Source organism: Macaca nemestrina, chromosome X (assembly GCF_043159975.1).
Source record: "Macaca nemestrina isolate mMacNem1 chromosome X, mMacNem.hap1, whole genome shotgun sequence".
Taxonomy (NCBI): domain Eukaryota; kingdom Metazoa; phylum Chordata; class Mammalia; order Primates; family Cercopithecidae; genus Macaca; species Macaca nemestrina.
Genome location: NC_092145.1, coordinates 114,168,162 through 114,190,067, shown reverse-complemented (window position 1 = coordinate 114,190,067; position 21,906 = coordinate 114,168,162).

Genomic DNA, 21,906 nt, shown 5'->3' with positions numbered 1-21,906 from the left:
TGCTAAGACACATAAGCCTAAATAAATGTAAAAGCATTCATATTATGCAAAGTATCTTCTCTGATCACAGTGGAATGGAATTAGAATTCAATCACAAAAAGAAATTTGAACATTCACAAATATGTAAAAATTAAACAAAACACTCCTAAATAACCGATGAGTCAAAAAAGAAATCACAAGAGAAAAGAGAAAATACAAATGAAAGTAAAGATACAGGTATACCTAATTTTATTGCATTTTGCTTTATTGCATTTTACAGATATTGCATTTTTTACAAATTGAAGGTTTGTGGTAACCCTCTATTGAGTAAGTCTATCAGTGCCATTTTCCCAACAAGACATAGTCACTTCATGCCTCTGTGTAACATTTTGGTTATTCTGGCAATATTTCAAGTGTTATCATTATTATCATATCTGTTACATATAGATATAACAGATATAATAATATCTAATCAGTGATCTTTGATGTTACTTTTGTAATTGTTTTGAGACACCACAAGCCACAGGCATATAAAACAGCGAACTTAATTGATAAGTGTTATGTATGTTCTGACCGCTCCAATGACCAGCCGTTTCCCCATCAATCTCTCTCTCCTCTGGCCTCCATATTTGTTAAGACACAACAATATTGAAATCAGACCAATTAATTATCCTACAATGACCTCTAAGTGTTCAAATGAAAGAGTCCCCTGCCTCTCACTTTAAATCAAAAGCTAGTAATGATTAAACTTAGTGAAGAAGGCATGCCGAAAGTCAAGATAGCCTGAAAGCTAGGTCTCTTTTACCAAACAGTTAAGTCGTGAGTACAAAGGAAACGTTCTTGAAGAAAATTGAAAGTGCTACTCCAGTCAACACACAAATGATAAGAAACCAAAACAGCCTTATTGCTGATATGGAGAAAGTTTGAGTGGTCTCAATAGTGTATCAAACCAGCTACAACATTCCCTAAGCCAAAGCCTAATCCAGAGCAAGGCTCTGACAGTTGATCAGCAAGTGCTGATGGAGGAGCTGCAGCAAGTTATCCAGATTTAGTAAACATCATTGATGAAGATGGCTACTCTAAACAACAGATTTTCAATCTGTGTGAAACAGATACATATTGAAAGATGTCATCTAGAACGTTCACAGCTAAAAAGGAAAAGTCAATACCTGGCTGCAAAGCTTCAAAGGGCAGACTCTCTCCTGTTAGGGGCTGATGCAGCTGGGGATTTCAAGTAAAGCCAATGCTCATTTGCCATTCAAAAAATCCTAGAACCCTTAAAAATCATGCTAAATCTATCTGTGCTCTATAAATGGAGCAGCAAAGCCAGGATGACAGGATATCGGTTTACATCATGGTTTACTGAATATCTTAAGCCCACTCTTGAGACCAACTACTCAGACAAAACTATTCCTTTCAAAATATTACTGCTCATTGACAATGCGCTTGGTCACCCAAGAGCTCTGATGAAGATGTACAAGGAGATTAATGCTGTTTTCATGCCTGCTGACAAAATATCCATTCTGCAGCCCATGCATCAAGGAGTAATTTCGACTTTCAAGTCTTATTTTTTTTTTTTTTTTTTTTTTTTTTTTTTTTTTTTTTTTTTGAGACGGAGTCTTGCTCTGTCACCCAGGCTGGAGTGCAGTGGCCGGATCTCAGCTCACTGCAAGCTCCTCCTCTCGGGTTCACGCCATTCTCCTGCCTCAGCCTCCCGAGTAGCTGGGACTACAGGCACCCGCCACTTCGCCGGGCTAGTTTTTTGTATTTTTTAGTAGAGACGGGGTTTCACCGTGTTAGCCAGGATGGTCTCGATCTCCTGACCTCATGATCCGCCCGTCTCGGCCTCCCAAAGTGCTGGGATTACAGGCTTGAGCCACCGTGCCCGGCCTCAAGTCTTATTTTAAAACTACATTTTGGTCGGGCACGGTGGCTCACGCCTGTAATCTCAATACTTTGGGAGGCCGAGTCAGGTGGATCACAAGGTCAGGAGTTCGAGACCATCCTGGCCAACATGGTGAAACCCTGTCTCTACTAAAAATACAAAAAATATCTGGGCGTGGCGGCACGTGCCTGTAGTCCCAGCTACTTGGGAGGCTGAGGCAGGAGAATTGCTTGAACCCGGGAGGTGGAGGTTGCAGTGAGCCGAGATCATGCCACTCTACTCCAGCCTGGTGACAGGGCAAGACTCCATCACAAAAAAAGAAAAGAAAAGAAAAGAAAAGAAAAGAAAAGAAAAGAAAAGAAAAAACTACATTTCACAAGGCTATAGCTGCCATAGATTCCTCTGATGGATCTAGGCAAAGTGTATTAAAAACCTTCAGGAAAACATTCACCATTCTAGATGCCATTAAGAACATTCATGATTCATGGAAGGAGGTTAAAATATCCACATTAACAGAAGTTTGAAAGAAGTTGATTATTATTATTATCCACCCTTATGGTTGACTTTGAGGAATTCAAGACTTCAGTGGAGAAGGTCACTGCAGATGTGATAGAAATAGCAAGAGAACCAAAATTAGAAGTGCAGCCTGAAGATGTGACTGAACTGCTGCCATCTCATGATAAAACTTAAATGGATCAAGAGTTACTTCTTATGGATTAGCAAAGAAGGTAGTTTATTGAGATGGAATCTACTCCTGGCGATGATGCTGTGAACATTGTTGAAATGACAACAAAGGATTTAGAATATTACATAAACTTAGTTGGCAAAGCAGCAGCAGGGTTGGAGAGAATTGATTCCAACTTTGAAAGAAGTTCTACTGTGGGTGAAATGCTATCAAACAGCACCTCATACTACAGAGAAATCTTTCGTGAAAGGAAGCATCAATCAACATGGCAAACTTCATTGTTCTCTTATTTTAAGAAATTGCTACAGCTAAGGTTAGGTGTGGTGGCTCACACCTGTAATCCCAGCACTTTGGGAGGCCGACGCAGGCGGATCACCTGAGATCAGGAGTTCGAGACCAGCCTGGCAAACATGGTGAAATCCCATCTCTACTAAAAATACACAAATTAACCGGGCGTGGTGGCACGTGTCTATAGTCCCAGCTACTCAGGAGGCTGACACAGGAGAATGGCTTGAACCTGGGAGGCAGAGGTTGCAGTGAGTCAAGATCAAGCCACTGCACTCCAGCCTAGGCAACTGAGAAAGACTCCATCTCAAAAAAAAAAAAAAGAAAAAAGAAGGAAATTGCCACAGCTGCCTCAGCCTTCAGCAACCACCACCCTGATCAGTCAGCAGCCATCAATATGAGGGCAAGACCCTCCACCTGCAAAAAGATTATGACTCACTGAAGGCTCAGATAATTGTTGGCATTTTTTAGCAATAATGTACTTTGAAATTAAGGTACGTATATTGTTTTTTAGACATAATGCTATTGCACACTTACTAGACTCCATATAGTGTAAACACAACTTTTATATGCACTGAGAAATCAAAAAAATTGTGTGACTCATTTTATTGTGATAGTCACTTTATTGTGGTGGTCTGGAACCAAACCCACAGTATCTCAAAGGTATGCCTATATACCAAAGCAAAACTTGTGGGATGCAACTGAAGCAACACTAGAGGGAAATTGATAGCCCTAAACATCCTCATTAAAAAGAGGAAAGACCTGGCTGGGCACAGTGGCTCATGCCTGTAAGTAATCCCAGCACTTTGGGAGGCCAAGGCAGGCAGGTCACTTGAGGTCAGGAGTTTGAGACCAGCCTGGCCAACATAGTGAAATCTGTCTCTACTAAAAATACAAAAATTAGCCAGGCTTGTTGGCACACTCTGGTAATCCCGGCTACTAGGGAGGCTGAGGCAGGAGAATGGCTTGAACCCGAGTGGTATGGTAGAGGTTGCAGTGAGCCGAGATCATACAACTGCACTCCAGTATGGGTGACAGAGCAAGACTCCGCCTCAAAAAAAAATTAGAAAAAAGGGAAAGACCTCAAATCAATAACATAATTTTTATTTTCAGACCCAGAAAAATGAAAGAGCAAATTAACCCCAAAGCAAAAACAAGAAAATAAATGATTGCTGAAATTAATAAAAGAGAGAATAGAAAAGCAATAGAGAAAAACAACAAAATCCAAAGTGGAATTTTTGAGAATATTGGCAAAATTGGCAGACCTTCAGCTAGAACGACAAAAAAAAAAAAAAAAAGAAAATTAAAAAAAGAGAAAAAACTAAAGATTGAAATAGGTCAAATTACTACCAACCTTAGAGAAATATAAATATAAACATAAATATGCACAATTGTATGCTAACAAATTAGATAACGTAGACGAAATGGACAAATTGCTTGAAGGACACTTTCTATAGTGACCCAAAAAGGAACAGAAAATCTGAATAACAAGCAAACAGACTGAATTAAAAATAAATGAAAAAAAATACTCACAAAGAAAAGCCCAGGCCCAGATGTCTTCAGTGGTGAGCTCTATTAAACATTTAAAGAAGAATTAATATGAATTCTTTCACAAACTCTTATTTATGTATTTATTTATTTTGGTTTTTGTTTTTTTGGGGTTTTTTGTTTTTGAGATGGAGTTTCCCTCTTGTTGCACAGCCTCCTGAGTAGCTGCGATTACAGGCATACGCCACCATGCCCAGCTAATTTTGTATTTTTAGTAGCGACAGGGTTTCTCCATGTTGGTCAAGCTGGTCTCGAACTCCTGACCTCAGGTGATCCTGCCTGCTTCTGCCTCCCAAAGTGTTGGGATTACAGGCATGAGCCACCACACCCGGCCCACAAATTCTTTTAAAAGATAGAAGAGGAGGGGACACTTTCCAACTCATTCTATAAAGCCAGCATTACCTTAACACCTAAGCCAAATAAAAAAATATCACAAAAAAAGAAAACCACAGACCAATGACTTTTATGCATATGGACACAAAAATCTTTAACAAAAACTAGCAAACCAAATCCAGCAACATATTAAAAACACTATATACCATGACCAAGTAGGATTTATTCCAGAAATTTAAAATTAGTTTAAGATATGATAATTAATTAATGTAATAAAACATATCAATAGAAAAAAAGAACAAAAACCACATTATTATTTCATCAGATATTTAGAAAGCATTTGACAAAATCTAACAAGTTTTGATGATAAAAACAACACTCAACAAATTAGGAATAAAAGAAAACTTTCTCAAAGTGATTAAAGGCATCTGTGAAAAACCCATAGCTAACATCATACTTGACAGTGAAAGATTGAATGCTTTCCCCTAAGATAAGGAACAAGACAAGGATGTCTGTTGTCAACATTGTAATGGATGCAAGACAAATTTAAAAAAAAAAAAAAAAAGCATCCAGGCTGGAAAGGAATAAGTAAAGCTTTCTCGATTCTCAGATAACACAATCTTGTATACATTTTTTTAAATCCTAAGGAATCCACTAAAAACGTTGTTAGAAATAATCAGTTCAGCAAGGTTGCAAGATAGAAGATTAATAAACAAAAATAAATTGTATTTCTAACCACTTGAAATGAATAATTCAAAAATGAAATTAAGGAAACAATTCTAGGCCAGGTGCAGTGGCTCACGCCTGTAATCCCAGCACTTTGGGAGGCCAAGGCAGGTGGATCACGAGGTCAAGAGTTCGAGATCAGCCTGGTCAACGTGGTGAGACTCCTTCTCTACTAAAAATACAAAAATTAGCCGGGAGTGGTGATGGATGCCTGTAATCCCAGCTACTCAGGAGGCTGAGGAGGAGAATAGCTTGAACCTGGGAGGCGGAGTTTGCAGTGAGATGAGACCGTGCCACTGCACTCCAGCCTGGGCAACAGAGTGAGACTCAGTCTCAAAAAATAAAAAAAATAAAAAAAATAAAGAAAGAAAAGAAAAGAAGGCCGGGCGCGGTGGCTCAAGCCTGTAATCCCAGCACTTTGGGAGGCCGAGACGGGCAGATCACGAGGTCAGGAGATCGAGACCATCCTGGCTAACACGGTGAAACCCTGTCTCTACTAAAAAATACAAAAAAACTAGCCGGGTGAGGTGGCGGGCGCCTGTAGTCCCAGCTACTCAGGAGGCTGAGGCAGGAGAATGGCGTGAACCCGGGAGGCGGAGCTTGCAGTGAGCTGAGATCCGGCCACAGCACTCCAGCCTGGGTGACAGAGCGAGACTCCGTCTCAAAAAAAAAAAAAAAAAAAAAAAGAAAAGAAAACAATTCTATTGTAAATAGTATTAAAAACACATTGAAAGAAATTAAAGACATAAATAAATGAAAAGACTTTCCACATTCACAAATCACATTCACAAATCACAAGACTATTGTTAAGATGTTAATACTCACCAAATTTATCTGCAGGTTCAACACAGTTTCCATTAAGATTTCAGCTGGCTTCTTTCCATAAATTGACAAACTGATCCTAAAATTCATGTGAAAATTCTAAAAACATGGAGTACCTAAAAAATCTTTTAAAAAGAAGGAGAATGAAGTCAGGCGTGGTGGCTCACGACTGTAATCCCAGCACTTTTGGAGGCCAAGTTGAGTGGATCACCTGAGGTCAGGAGTTCGAGACCAGCCTGGCCAACAGGGTGAAACACTACAAAAATTCGAAAATTAGCTGGGCATGGTGGCTCATGCCTGTAATCCCAGCTACTTAAGAGGCTGAGGCGGGAGAATCACTTGAACCCAGGGGGCGGAGGTTGCAGTGAGCCGAAATCGTGCCACACACTCCTGCCTGGGCAACTGAGCGAGACTCTGTCTCCAAAAAAAAAAAAAAAAGAAGAAGAAGAAGAACATTGGAGGACTCATACTTCCTGATTTCAAAACTTACTAGAAAACTACAATTAAGATAGTGTGTTACTGGCATAAGTATAGACAAATTAATTAAATAGAATTGAGAGGCTGGAGATAAATTCTCACGTTTATGGTCACATGATTTTTAACAAGAGTTTCAGGACAAGTCAGTGGGGAAAGAATAGGCTTTTCAACAAATGATGCTAAGACAACTGGATATTTACATGTAAAATAATGAAATTGGACCACTACCTCATACTGTATATACAATACACTCAAATTGGATCAAAGATCTGAATGTAAGAGCTAAAACTAAACACTCTCAGAAGAAATACAGGTGTAAATCTTTATTACCTTGGAGTAGGAAAATTATTTTTAGATAGGGCTCCAGGCCAGTGCGGTGGCTCATGCCTGTAATCCCAGCACTGTGGGAGGTCAAGGTGGGCAGATCATCTGAGGTCAGGAGTTCGAGGCCAGCCTGGCCAACATGGTGAAACCCCATCTCTACTAAAAATACAAAAATTAGCCAGGCAGGGTGGCACATGCCTGTAGTCCCAGCTACTCGGGAGGCTGAGGAAGGAGAATTGCTTGAACCTGGGAGGCAAAGGTTGCAATGAGCCGAGATCGCGCCATTGCACTCCAGCGTGGGTGACAGAGTGAGACTGTGTTTCAAAAAAAAAAAAAAAAATAGGACTCCAAAAGTACAAGGAACTAAAGACAAAAATGGTAACTTAGACTTGATGAAAATTTAAAACTTTTATGCTGCAAAGGATACCATGAAAAAAGTAGGCCAGGCGCGGTGGCTCACGCCTATAACCCCAGCACTTTGGGAGGCTGAGGTAAGCGAATCACAAGGTCAGGAGTTCGAAACCTTCCTGGCCAACATGGTGAAACCCCGTCTCTACTAAAAACACAAAAATTAGCTGAGCGTGGTGGCGGGCGCCTGTAATCCCAGCTACTCAGGAGGCTGAGGTAGGAGAATTGCTTGAACCCAGGAGGCGGAGGTTGCAGTGAACGGAGATCGCGCCACTGCACTCCAGCCTGGGTGACAGTGAGACTCCATCTCAAAAAAACGAAAACGAAAAAAGAAAGAAAGTGAAAATATAACGGAAAAAATGGGAGAAAATATTAGCAAATCATATATTTGATAAGGACCCATATCTAGAACTTATATGAAGAATTCTTACAACTCAATAATAAACATTTACCTTAATTGGCTCCATTTCAAGCGCTCTTCATCTCTTTGTATTGATCTAAGTTTTTATCTGGTATCACATTCCTTCTGCCTAAAGAACTTTCCTTAACTTTTCTTGTAGTATAATTCTAATTTTGTGTTTGTCTGAGAAAGTGTGTATTTTTCCTTCATTTTTTGAAAGGTGTTTTTGCTGGCTTTAGAAATTCTGGGTTGAAAAACTTGCTTTTCTGCTTTTCTTGCAATACCTTAACATTTTCACTCATTTTTTTCTGTTTTACATGGTTTCTGATGAGAAGTCTGCTGTAATTCCTCTTTCTTCCTCTGTATGTAATGTGTCTTTTTTGCCTCAAGATTTTCTCTTAGTGTTTTGTTTTCAGGAGTTTTGTTATTTTATGCCTGGGTAGGTGTTTGGGGTTTTTTTCTCTTTGTTTTTTATTTTTGACATGTGTCTTTCTTGGCATTCTCAGCTTCTTGGATCTGTAGTTTAGCGCATATTATTAACTCTTGAAAATTCTCAGCCATTTCTTCTTCAAATTCTTCTGCCTTATTCTCTTTCAATTTTCCCTCTGATATTTCAATTATGTGTGTGTTACACTATATGATGTTATTCCACAGCTCTGGAATGCTCTGTTATGCCTTCCTTTTCTTTTTTTCACTTTGTGTTTCAGTCGTGATCATTTCTATTGACTTACCTTCAAGTTCACTGCTTCTTCCCTTGGCTATGTCAAGTCTGCTTAATGAGCCAGATACATTCTTCATGTCTGTTACTGTGCTTTTCATTTAGTTCTTTCTTATAGTTCTGATCTCTCTGTGGAATTTACTCACTTGATTATGTATGTTATCCACCTTTTCCATTGGGGCCTTTAGTATATTACTAATGGCTATTTGAATTTCATGCCGGATAGTTCCAACATCTGTGTTATCTCTAAATCTTATTCTGCTGATTCCTTCGTCTTCTTTTTTCTTTTCTTTTATATACTTCATGATGTTTAGTTCACATTCAGACATCTTGTGTAGGAGAGTAGATGCCAAAGGAAACAGTTTTTATGCCTGGAAATGGGCATGCCTTTCTGTTTGCTAAGCCGTGCTAAGTGTGGCGTTTCGAGTTAATCTAGTCAGGAGCTGAGCTGGGTTTGAACTCTTTTGGCTGCCTTAGTTACCTACAGTACACCACAGGCTTCAAATTCCTTTAGCAATATCTTGTATTTAGGCTGGATCTGGTGTGCTAGAGGGATTTTTTTTTTTACTGTCACATCAGCTTTACATTTTCCTTTTAAGCTGTGTCTGCCTCCACAGCCTTGCAACTCTTTTGGCAATATTCCACCATTACTTGTTACTTGTTGGATTGTTGTAAGACAGCGTGGGGGTGGGTTGTCTATTGTTCTGATTAAACCTCAGTTTTAGGCAGGCAGCTGTGTCCTGGGATCTTTGATGTGTGGCCTTCTTGGTGCTCCAGTCCCTCCCCTATACATATGTTAAGCCCTTGTACCCATTGCTGCCCTTCCTTCAGGAATAAAGGTTTAATTTTTTCTCTGCCTGTTATGGTTTGGCTATGTCCCCACCCAAATGTCATCTTGAATTGTGGTTGCCATAATCCCCACATGTCGTGGGAGGGACCCGGTGCGAGGTGATTTAATCATGGGGGTGGTTACCCTCATGCTGTTCTTGTGATGGTGGGTGAGTTCTCACAAGATCTGATGGTTTTTAAGAGGCTTTTCCCCTTTTTGCTCAGTACTTCCCCTTGCTGCCACCATGTGAAGAAGTACATGTTTGTTTCCCCTTCTGCCATGATTGTACATTTCCTGAGGTCTTCCTAGCCATGCTGAACTGTGAGTCAATTAAACCTCTTTCCTTCATAAATTACCCACTCTCGGGTATGTCTTTATTAGCAGTGTGAGAACAGACTAATACACTGCCCTTCCCCTACTTGCAACAGATGTGCAACAATGTTCCATGGACAACAGTGTTTGTTGCCCTTCCCAGTATGTATTAAAGCTTCTGTTCCATAGAGGATACAAAGGAGAAAAATCTAGGCAGCGTTTCCTGCCCTTTTCACAATGGCTGCTCTTCCTCTGTCCCAGGCCTTCACCATAAAAGATGTTTTCTCAAAACTCTCAGCAAGTGGGGTCCATGAAGAAAAGCTTCCCTTATATCCGCACCTCCCAGGGGCTCCACACACCATCACCAGTCAGCACTTAGCCTCCATTGATTTTTCAGTGAATTTTTTATACCAGTGTCTAGCCCCTTGTGCCCCAGGTAAACAAGTGCCCACAGCCAGTGTTTCCCTCCAGGTGCCTGTCTCTCCTTTGATTTCAGGCTACTTGGTTATCCTGCTACCTCAGCTCTCTCAAGAAAATTTCTGCATATGCAATTTGTCTGCTTTTTAAATTGTAAGGGTGGGAATGACTCTTTTCAGCTTTCTGCATCCCTTTATGGAAATCAGAAATCCCCCAGGAAGATGTTCAAGGCAATTTTTACTATCTTCATGGCAAAGAGTCTATTCTACCAAAGGCCATAGAGTTTCAGCTCTGAGTAAATGGCACTGTGCTGTGACATACAAATGACTGTTCAGATCAGCCCAGTATCAAACAAAAGATAAGGGAAGATGATATTGAACATTTATATTCTTGGAAATGCTTTATAGCATGTTCTCATCTACCCCTTAAGCCTGCAGAAACTTCCCTGTGTCCCTGGGCCCTTCCATGACCAACCGCTCAATAACAAGGTCAGAATTTGATTGAATTATACATTCACATTGTGTCTGTGCATATTATTAGTCCATTGAATTCTAAGGAGTTCAGTCTGTTTCTTCTTTTAATCCTAAGGCAAGTAGAGAAACAGCCCTTAAATAATTAGTAGTAATAAGTAAACAAGAGCAGCTTGGGTGTTTTTCACCACCGTGTCTTCAAACAGTTGCAGTAATGGATCCAGCCTACACTCACTTAATCCATTCAGCAGTCAGGGCCAGACCCTCACCTTAGTTACAAGTTATTCCTTCAAAACCCGTGTGACCTCATGGTGGCTCCCAAACCTGGCTACACACTAGAATTACTTAGCAAGCACACACCAGAGATTCCAATATAGTGCATCAAAGACAAGGCCTGGGAATCTGTGTATTTAACAAGTTCTCCGGATGATTCTAACATAGCTGCTTTGTCTTTAGAAGCAAGAAACTTAGGGATGCAGCCTGGATCCTTGGTTTTGGATTTCTTAGATGGTGTGCAAACCACAGCCAGGTTACCTTTATGGAACATTAATACCAACAGGGATTATTCCTGTTTTCTCAACCACACAGTTTAACTTCTTTACAGCCTTTTGCATTAGTCCATTCATTGCTGAGAGGAGCCCCTGGGCTTTGATCCCAACCCAGCCAACATACTCCATCATGAGGAGCCGAGTTGTTTGGTATTTTGCAAGATCTCGGTGTGACAGGCAACCACCAAGATGGCTCCCAAAGATCCCTGACTCCTGATATTCACTTTTTCAGTCCTTTCCCATATTACACTATGGTTCATCTATGTGACAAATAGCATGTGGCAGAAGTGATGGTATTTCCCTTTCAAGATTAGGTTAGGAAAGACTGCAGCTTCTGTCTTAAGTACCCTCTCTCAGATCACGTTCTCTAGGGGAAGTCATATTGTGAGCTGTCCTTTGGAGAGACCCACTTAGCCTATGCCAACAGCCATGTGAATGAGTTTGAAAGCAAATTCTCTAGCCTATTTAGAATGACGAGAGTCCCAGCAAACAACTTAACTGCAACCTCCTGAGAGACTCTGAGCCAGAACCACTCAGCTATGCCTCTCCCAAATTTCAAACTTTAAGAAATTCTGTGAGATGATAAGTGTTTGTTGTTTTAACCTTGTACATTTTGGAGTAATTTGTTATGCAGCAATATATAATGAATACACTGGGTCAGATCCACAGCTGTTAATGGGGAAGCAACAACTGAGGACAGAGCTCTCCTAATGCTAGGAAAGATTGGTTTTCCTTCAGACACAAATAAGCTCATTTACTCAGATCATTTCCCCCAGTCCATGCTATCCTGTACATCGAGGATAGGGCAGCATAACTGTGAACTTTCTCAGCACAATGGAATCAGAAGGAAGACAGGCTCATCACAGCTCAGCAACCACATGATTAAAAGCATCGCTTCCTCATTCCACCCTTTCAAAAGCACCTGAACACCATGGTGATTGACACTATAATATCAGGCAGCCAGTGGGCAAGAGAACAATGAAATTTTGTGCTATAACAGAAAACGGGAGCATTGTCTATACATAAGTCCTCTAGAAAGGAAACTTCCAGAATGTATGGAAGGGAAGAAATGTTGGCACTTGCAGAAAGCGGGAGAGGCAAGCAGCTTCTGGTGAGCATAAAGCAGCCAGATAAGAGATTGGTATTAAAGCAACAGGTCTTGTGTGTAAAGGGCATGCCATCATGCTGCTTTGAGTTGTGGCAACATGGCAGAATGGAATATGCTAGATCATTTGCAGTCTCTGGAGTTTAAAGCAATGATGATGTTTCAACTCAATTCAAGAAGTACTAAATATGTGCCTTCAAGCCAGGTACTAACTTTAGAGTCTACATGAGATTAAAAGGTGTGAGTCCTATGCTCAGAAAGCTGACATACACACTGGAGAGATGTGAGGCATCTGCATTTAAAACTGACAGGCCATAATCCAATATAGTTTTCCTGGTTATCCTCTGTTTACTCACCCCTCCCATTTACATCCCTCTCCAGCTCTGATCTGCACTGTGCAATAGACAATTCCTTGGGCCCCTTAGATTTCTGGTTTCCAGCTTGAATCAGCCAATGTGACATCCTGGAGATAAATTGGAAGGCAGGAGGAAAGAGAGCTTGGAAAATATTTTCCCTGTCCCTTCCCTGCTTTGGACCATTTTTCCTGGCACCTGCTGCATCCTTCTGTGTCTACAACTCCTGCTAAGGGGGTCCCTCTTCCACTTTTCCAGGATTCCAGCTCAGACTGGCTCCAGGAGCACTGTTCTCTCCCTTGTCCCTTCAGACCTTGAGGTAGTAATGGTTTCCTGCTGCTGCTGGTCTCTGGGGACCTCAACGTCCCTACTTCGTTGCTTTAACCTACCTGTTCTTCCATGAGTACTCCTTTCATTAAAGTCTTTTAAACCATCTGAGCTTGATTACTTCCTGCCAGGACCCTGGCTAATGCGGCAGACCATTCATTCATTCATTCATTTCATTCTTTAACTATTTATTGAGGACCTCATATAGACCAGGAACCAGATACTGGTGATTCAGAGGTAAGCACAACTTATTCTGTACCTTCCTACAATATGCATTCTAGTAAGGGAAAGAGACAATAAATGAGTAAATATATCATATTTCACTCAGTATTAGATACTAGGAGGAAAATTAAAGCAGGGTAAAAAGATTAAAAAGCAATAAAGATGTGAGAGGGGCTATTTTACATAGGAAAATCAGGGAGCGCCTCCAAAAATGTGACATTTCATCAGAAAGGTAAATAAAGTCAGAGAACAAGCCATATATCTATATGGAGGGAAAATTATTCCAGACAGGAGGAATACCAAGGCCTTAAGGTATATGGAAATACCTTAATGTAACTCAAGTAGAGTGAGCAAGGAGGTGAATTTTGGGTAAATGAGGTTTGAGAGATCGGTGGGGGCAAATCATGTGTAGCCCTATAGGCTGTGATAAGTGCTTTGAGTTTTATTCTTACTTTGATGGAAGTCCGTTGAAAGATTTGAACAGTGATATCATCTGGTTTATATTGCAGAATGATTACTCTGGCTGCTCTATAGAGAATTGGCCATAGTGTGGCAAGGGTGAATGGAAAACATTCAGTGGTTCAAGCAAGAAAGCAAGAGATGGTGGTGACTTGAAGAACAATGGAAGTGACAAGAAGTGGTTACATTCAAGGCATACTGTATTTTGAAGGAAGGGCCAGCAAAGTTTGCAACGAATTGGATACGAGGATATGGACAAAATAGAGCAAGGACTAGCAAACTACAGCCCACAGGACAAATCCAGCCCACCACCTATTTTTGAAAATAAAGTTTTTATGGTACGCAGCCACACTCACTCTTCTACTATTGTCTATGGCTGCTTTCTTGCTACAGTAGCAGAGCTGAATAGTTGTGACAAAGACTGGATGCTCTGCAAAGCCTAAAATATTAACCCTGTGGGCCTTTGCAGAAACATTTGCTGACCCCCTAAAAAGAAGTCATCAAGAATGGCTCCTATGTTTTTGGCCCAAACAGCTGTGTGAATGACAGCACCTTGTACTGGATAACAAGACCTGCAGAAAAGGCACTTTGTCAGGGAGAATCAAAGTTTGATTTCTGCACAAGGTAAATTTCAGATAATCATTTAACACCCAACCAAAGATGTAGTGTAGGCAGTTATAAGTTGAGTCTGGCATTTAGGGAAGAAGTCAGGGCTGGAAATAGAAATGTGGGAGTCAAGCCAGGCACAGTGGCGTGCTTGTAGTTCCAACTACTTGGGAGGCTGAGGTGGGAGAATCGCTAGAGCCCAGGAGTTCAAGTCTAGCCTGGGCACATAGCAAGTTCCCATATCTGAAAAAAATAAAAAATAAAAAGGTAGGAGTCATCAGCACATTGGAGAAATATGCAATGACTTAAGAGCAGAAGCTCCAAAATGTTCTTGATTTACAGCACCCTTAGTGTTTCAGTAATTTTTTCACAGAATCCCATGCCAAAAGAAATACCTAACAAATCTGTTTACTAAGTAGTTAAGTCTGTGCAACTTAGTAAGCATTTATGTCCTGTTAACGTAGTAGCCATTTTAAAAAGTAATACACATAAATTGAAAGACAAAATAATACTTTTATTTCATTCTTATATAACCACAACTACTTGCTAACTGGATGCATGCCCCTGTTGGGCACTGCACAACTTCTCAAACGTTGGAGTCAGATTAAATACTGCCATCCTCACTTCCAGTTTCACGTTTATTTTTGTGTGGTATTTTCTTTTCATCACAGCAACCCCCAAAGACCCAGCTTCACAAAGGTATAATCTCATTAAATGAAATATAGAACAAAGGTCCAGCACAGTGGCTCACACCTGTAATCTAGGCACTTTGGGAAGCTGAGGCAGGAGGATCACTTGAGCTCCAGAGTTCAATACCAGCCTGGGCAACATGGTGAGACCCTGTCTCTAAAAAAAATTTAAAAATTAGCCGGGCATGGTGGCACACATCTATAGTCCCAGCTACCTGGGGGGGAAGATCGCTTGAGCCCAGTAGTTCAAAGCTACTGAGCTATGATGGCACCACTGCACCCCAGCTTCAGTGACACAGCAAGACCCTGTCTCAAAAAAAAAAAAAAAAAAGCAATATGGCACAGTCTAAGGTTGGAACTATGAACTGCCTCAAGCTAGTTGCTTGTGGAGTGTTTGACATATGTCAAGGATCACCATGTTTCCTTCCAAATTTTTAAATATTCCATGGTATCCCTGAGAGTTTGTGCAGCACCCCAGGACTCCTTGGGGACCACAGACCTAGTGAACAAGTGTGGATAGAGAATAGATGAGATCCAAGGACCCCCTGGATTACTTCATCTCTAACAGAAAAGGAAGATCATCCAGAAAAGAAGGCTAAAATGCAGCAGCCAGTGAGGGAAAAGGAAAGCCAGTAAGTATCCTGAAAAATCAAGCACATTTTTTAAAGTGTCTTGAGAAGGGACCAACTTTGGAAAGAGTAAGATAGTGTGAGGCCGGTGGCTTTGGCCACATGGATGTGACTGGTAAGCCTGATGCTAGTAGTTTCAATGGAGTGCTACGGATAAGGGGCTAAGGTCCCAAGGGAGAGGTGAAGAGACTAATCACTACAGACATTCTGCAAGGACATTTCTATGAGATGGTGAGGACTGTGTAGGCAATGAAAAGACCCAGGACTTAGTGTTAACCTTTGAGTATTAGGAAAACCAGGTAAGAGAAGGGTGAGTATTTCAGGAGGAAGGGACAGCATGAGCAAAGATGCACGGGCAACAAAGAGCAGGTCATGTTCGGAAGAGAGTGAAAAGAATGACCTGACTGGAACAGAGCATTTAGACAAAAGAAGAGACAAAGTCCCAAATGTGGCCATCCTGGAGTAAGCTCTGGGATAAGAAAGTGTGACAAAAGGACCTTAAACGTGCTCTATGCCTGCTGTATACAGTCATGAAGCAGGAAGTTTTGAGTGACTTATCTCTTCCCCAGTAGGTATTAGAGTCAAGTGGCTCATCCACTTCTCTCCTGGGCATAGAGTGGTGACTAACAATTCCAGTTACTCTTCCTACCTCCTAAGCCCACTCTCTGCCATTCTTACCCCCTTTTTGGTGGTGTAGCTTCTCATCAGCCAGGAGCATGTCAAAGAGTGGGGTAGAGCACAAAATGGGCCCTTGGAATCCCCAATTCCAGGACTTGGCTCTTAGATGGCATTTTTGGACCTGCCCTGGGCCACAGGGGAGCCCACTGCACTGAAGAGTGAATCCCAGGCCAGACAGTATGCACCGCCAGCTGATTGAAGAGCCCCTGGGCCTTAAGGGAACACTGGCAGTAATCTGGCAGTACTCTGAATGAGCCTGTGGTAGTAGTGGCCATGGGGTGAGACTCCTCAGCTTTTGGAAAGGAGAAGGAAGAGTGGAAAGGACTGCACCTTTTTGTTTGAGTGCAAGCTCAGTCACAGTACAATAGAACACAAAATAAATTTCTAAGGTTTTTGACTCTACTCTCTGGATCCCAGACAACACCTTTGGACCCTCCTGGGACCTAGGGGAACTTGCCATCCTGAAGGGGAGGACACAGGTCTGCCTGGCATTGCCACCTGCTGATGGTAGAGCCCCAGGGCCTTGAACAAATATAGGCTTTAGCCAGAGAGTGGTTACCGTTGGCCTTGGGTGAGACCCAGTACTGTGCTAGTTTCAGGACTGACTCAGTATGGTCCTAGTGGTGGTGGCTATCAGGGTGTTTATGTCACTCCACCGCCTGCTCCAGGAAGCTTGGAACAGAGAGCGAAGGACCCCAGTTGTTCGAGAAAAAGTAAGAGAACAGAACAAGAGTCTCTGCCTGGTAATCCAGAGAATTCTTTTGGATATTCTCCAAGACCATCAGTGTGGTACCTCTACAAATCTGCAAGAACCACAGTGTTCCCAGGCTTAGGGTACCCCCTAAAACAGATGTAACTTAGATCACAGAATCCATGTCCTTTCAAATATCTGGAAAGGCTTCTCAAAAAGGATGAGTACAAACAAGCCCAGACTGAGAAGACTACAATAAATAACTAACTCTTCAATGCCCAGACACAGATGAACATTTACAAGTATCAAGACCATCCAGGAAAACATGACCTCACCAAATGAACTAAATAAGGCACCAGGGACCAATCCCAGAAAGACTGAGATATGTAACCTTTCAGACAAAGAATTCAAAAGAGCCCTTTTGAGGAGACTCAAAGACATTCAACGTAACACAGAGAAGAAATTCAGAACTCTATCACACAAAATTTTAACAAAAAGATTGAAATAATTTAAAAAGAATCAATCAGAAACTCTGGAGCTAAAAAATGCAATTGACATACTGAAGAATGCATCAGAGTCTTTTGATAGCAGAATTGATCAAGCAGAAGAAATAATTGGTGAGCTTAAAGATAGACTATTTGAAAATACAGAGAAGACAAATTAAAAATGAATAAAAAACAACTCTATAGGAAAATATCTAATAATCTGATCAAAAATGGTTGAAAGATTTGAATGGACATTTCTCAAAAGAAGACATACAAATGGGAAACAAGCATATGAAAAGGTGCTCAACATCTTGGATTATCAGAGAAATGCAAATCAAATCAAAACTATAATGAGATATCATCTCACCCTAGTTGAAAATGGCTTTTATCTAAAAGACAGGCAATAACAAAAGCTGGCAAGGATGTGGAGAAAAGGGAGCCCTCTTACACTGTTAGTGGGAATGTAAATTAGTACAACCACTATGAAGAACTGTTTGGAGGTTCCTCATAAAACTAAAAGTTGAGCTACCCAGCAATCTCACAGCTGGGTATATACCCAAAAGAAAGGAAATCAGTATATCAAATATATATCTGCACTCCCATGTCTGTGGCGGCACTGTTTACAATAGCCAAGATTTGGAAGCAACCTAAGTGTTCACCAACAGATGAATAGATAAAGAAAATGTGGTACATATACACAATGGAGTACTATCCAGTAATAAAAAAGAATGAAATCCAGTCATTTGCAACAACATGGTTGGAACTGGAAGTCATTGTGTTAAATGAACTAAGCTAGGCACAGAAAGGCAAACATCACATGTTCTCACTATTTGTGGGATCTGAAGATCAAATCAATTGAACTCATAGACATCAAGAGTAGAAGAATGGTTACCAGAGGCTGGGAAGGGTAGTGGGGCACTGGAGGGGAAGAGGGGATGGTTAATGGATTAAAAAAAAATACTTAGAAAGAATGAATAAGATGTAGTATTTGATAGCACAACAGAGTGACTATAGTCAATAATAATTGTACATTTTAAAATAACTTAAAGAGTATAATTGGATTGTTTGTAACTCAGTTGATAAATTCTTGAAGGAATGGTTACCTCATTCTTCATGATGTTCTTATTTCACATTGCATGCTTGTATCAAAACATCTTATGCACCCATAAATATATATACCTATGTACCCACAAAAATTAAAAATAAAATAAAATAAATTTTAAAAACAGCTAATGGGAAGGGTAGTTGGGAGGTGGAGATGGTTAATGGGTACAAAAAACTGGTTAGAATGAATAAATAAGACCTGTATTTGGTAGCAAAACAGGGTGACTATAGTCAAAAATAATTTAATTGTACACTTTAAAATAACTAAAAACTATGCTTGCATTGTTTGTAACACAAAGGATAAATGCTTGAGGGGATGGATACCCCATTCTCCATGATGTGATTATTATGCATTGCATGCTTATATTAAAATATCTCATGTACCCCATAAATATATGCAGCTACTTTGTACCTAGAAAATTAAAATTAAAAAAGAAAGAAAGAAATACCCGAGGCTGGGTAATTTATAAAGAAAAGAGGTTTAATTGGCTCACATTTCTGCAAGTGGTACAAGAAGCATGATGCCAGCATCTGCTTCTAGTGATGGCCTCAGTAACCTCACAGTCATGGTAAAAAGTGAAAGAGGAGCAGGCATCTTATACAGTGACAGTGGGAGCAACAAAGAGAGGGAAGAAGTGCCACACACATTTAAACAACCAGATTTCACGTTTACTCACTCACCACCAAGGAGATGGAGCTAAGCCATTCATGAGGGATACTCCCCCATCATCCAAACACCTACCACCAGGCCCCATCTCCAACACTGAGGATTACATTTCAACATGAGATTTGGAGAGGACAAATATCCAAACTATACAAGAATTTTAACATATGAGTTTTGGGGGGATACAAACATTTAGACCATAGCAGTCACCTTTTCCCATGTCTCTAGAGTAAATGATCCCTGTGACTCCTTAATACTTGCTGCTGTCTGTGATTTGAATGTGTTCCCCAAAAGTTCATGTGTTAGAAACTTCATTCCTCTGCCCTCATGAATGGATTTGTGTTGCTATCATGGAAGTGGATTTGTTATCATGGTAGTGACTTTGTTATAAAATTGAGCTCTCTCTGGCTCTTGTACTCTTGCCAATGTGATGCCCTCTGCCATGTTATGATGCAGCAAGAAGGTCCTCACCAGATGCTGGCTCCATGCTCTTGGACTCCAGTCTCTGGAACCGTGAGCTAAATAAACTTTTCTTCTTTATAAATTACCTAGTCTGTAGTATTCTGCTATAGCAACGGAAAACTGACAAAGACATATGCCTTTTGTTTTCTCTTCATTGGCCCTGTTTTCATAGGTTGAGAATAAATATCAGCAAATTTAGGGACCACTATCTTAATTTGATACGTTTAATAATGACTTTATTCATTCATTCACTCACTCAGGAAGCATTTATTACAGGACTTCAGTAATCATCTTGTCTAATGCTCTTATTTTACTGACAAAGAAACTAAAATTCAGAGTAGGTATGTGACTTATTTAGAGTTACACAGACGTTTTTGTGCATAACTTGGGATAGAACATGGATCTTGGCACCCCTCAATTTTTGCTCTTCCGGTTGCACTAAGGGGCTCAACCAACCGCCCTCTTTTCTCATCTGTTACTTGTATACCTTTGACCCATAAGCCTGTGACAACTAGATGTGGTGGCATTCCATTTAAGAAACAAATAATATTACCAGTACTACACTAGACACTATTTTCTAGAAATTAACCTTCCTGCATCTCTCCCTCTCATTATTTCTTTTTGCTTTTTTTTTTTTTTTTTTTTTTTTTTTTTTTTTTGAGATGAAGTCGCACTCTTGTCCCCAGGCTGGAGTGCAATGGCGTGATCTTGGCTCACTGCAATCTCTGCCTCCCGGGTTCAAGAAATTCTCCTGCCTCAGTCTCCCGACTAGCTGGGATTACAGGTGTCTGCCACCATGCCTGGCTAATTTTTTTGTGTTTTTAGTAGAGATGGGGTTTCAACATGCTGGCCAGGCTGGTCTTGAACTCCTGACCTCGGGTGATCCACCCACCTTGGCCTCCCAAAATCCTGGGATTATAGGTGTGAGCCACCGAGCCCAGCCCCCCTCATTATTTCTGAGAGGTCCCAAATGGGTGGCTCCCATGAACCTACAACCCAGTCTGACAGTTGCAGCCTCCATGCAGCATTCTCCTATTCTTCCTCTCCCATAAAGCTCCCTCTTGTTCATGTCCAGCGTTCATCCACCAGCTCTGTGGAGAAGCCTCTGTACTGACACCACTCACCAGGAGAATGTCTGAGTATGTTTCAAGGATGTCAGCTCTGATGCTTGCAAAGGTTCCCACTCAAAGTGCTCCCAAGCATAGCTGATTTCCACACAGTGGCAGGGTAAATAGCCTCCTTTCCAATTCTTTATTTATTTGTCCTTTATTTATTTCTTCATTCAAATATTTATGGAGTCCTCACTGTGTTAAGCACTACGCTAAGCACTAGGAAGGCAGAACAGTGTAGTATCTAAGAGCACAGATTCTGAGGCCAGGCGTAGTGGCTCATGCCTATAATCCCGGCACCTTGGGAGGCCAAGGCAGGAGGATCACCTGTGGTCAGGAGTTCTAGACCAGCCTGGCCAACATGGTGAAATCCCATCTCTAATAAAAATACAAAAAATTAGCCGGGCATGGTGGTGGGTGCCTGTAATCCCAGCTACTCAGGCGGCTGAGGCAGGAGAATCACCTGAACCTGGGAGGCAGAGGTGGCAGTGAGCCAAGATTGTGCCACTGCACTCCAGCCTGGGCAACAGAGCAAGACTCTATCTCAAGAAGAAAACAAAAAAAGAAAGAAAAACACAGATTCTGGAGCCAGATTGCCTGGATTCAAATCCTGGCTCCATATTTACCAGCCATCTGACCTTGGAAGAATTACTCAGCAGATCCGTGTCTCACTTTTCCCATCTGTAAAAGGCAGAGACAAAAAAAAAAAAAACAAACCGATAATTAATTTATAGAACTTTGGTGATGGTTAAGTGAATGAGTATGTGTAATTGTCTAAGAATAGTGTCTGGAATACAGTAAGCACTCAATAAGTGATGGTTATTATTAATAAGGTATTTAGCAATGAACAAGATAGGCATGATCTCTTTCCTCATAGAACTGATCATCTAGCAAATAATGGGAAACAATTTGTTACCTGAGTCTCGAAGAAGCTACAGTTGTTCCCAGAATCATATTCAATCTATTAAAAAAGTAATATATCTCTCTTTTAACCAGAGAATCAAATTCAGGTGAACGGGCCTGTTTCAGTCAAAGTTTCATCAGGAAAAAAATGGCACTAAAATAGTTAATTCAGAAAAGCTTAATAAAGGGCTATTTCCAAAGGTGTACACAGTGTCTAGGAAAATGATCAAAACATGGTGCAGTTCCCTCAGGCT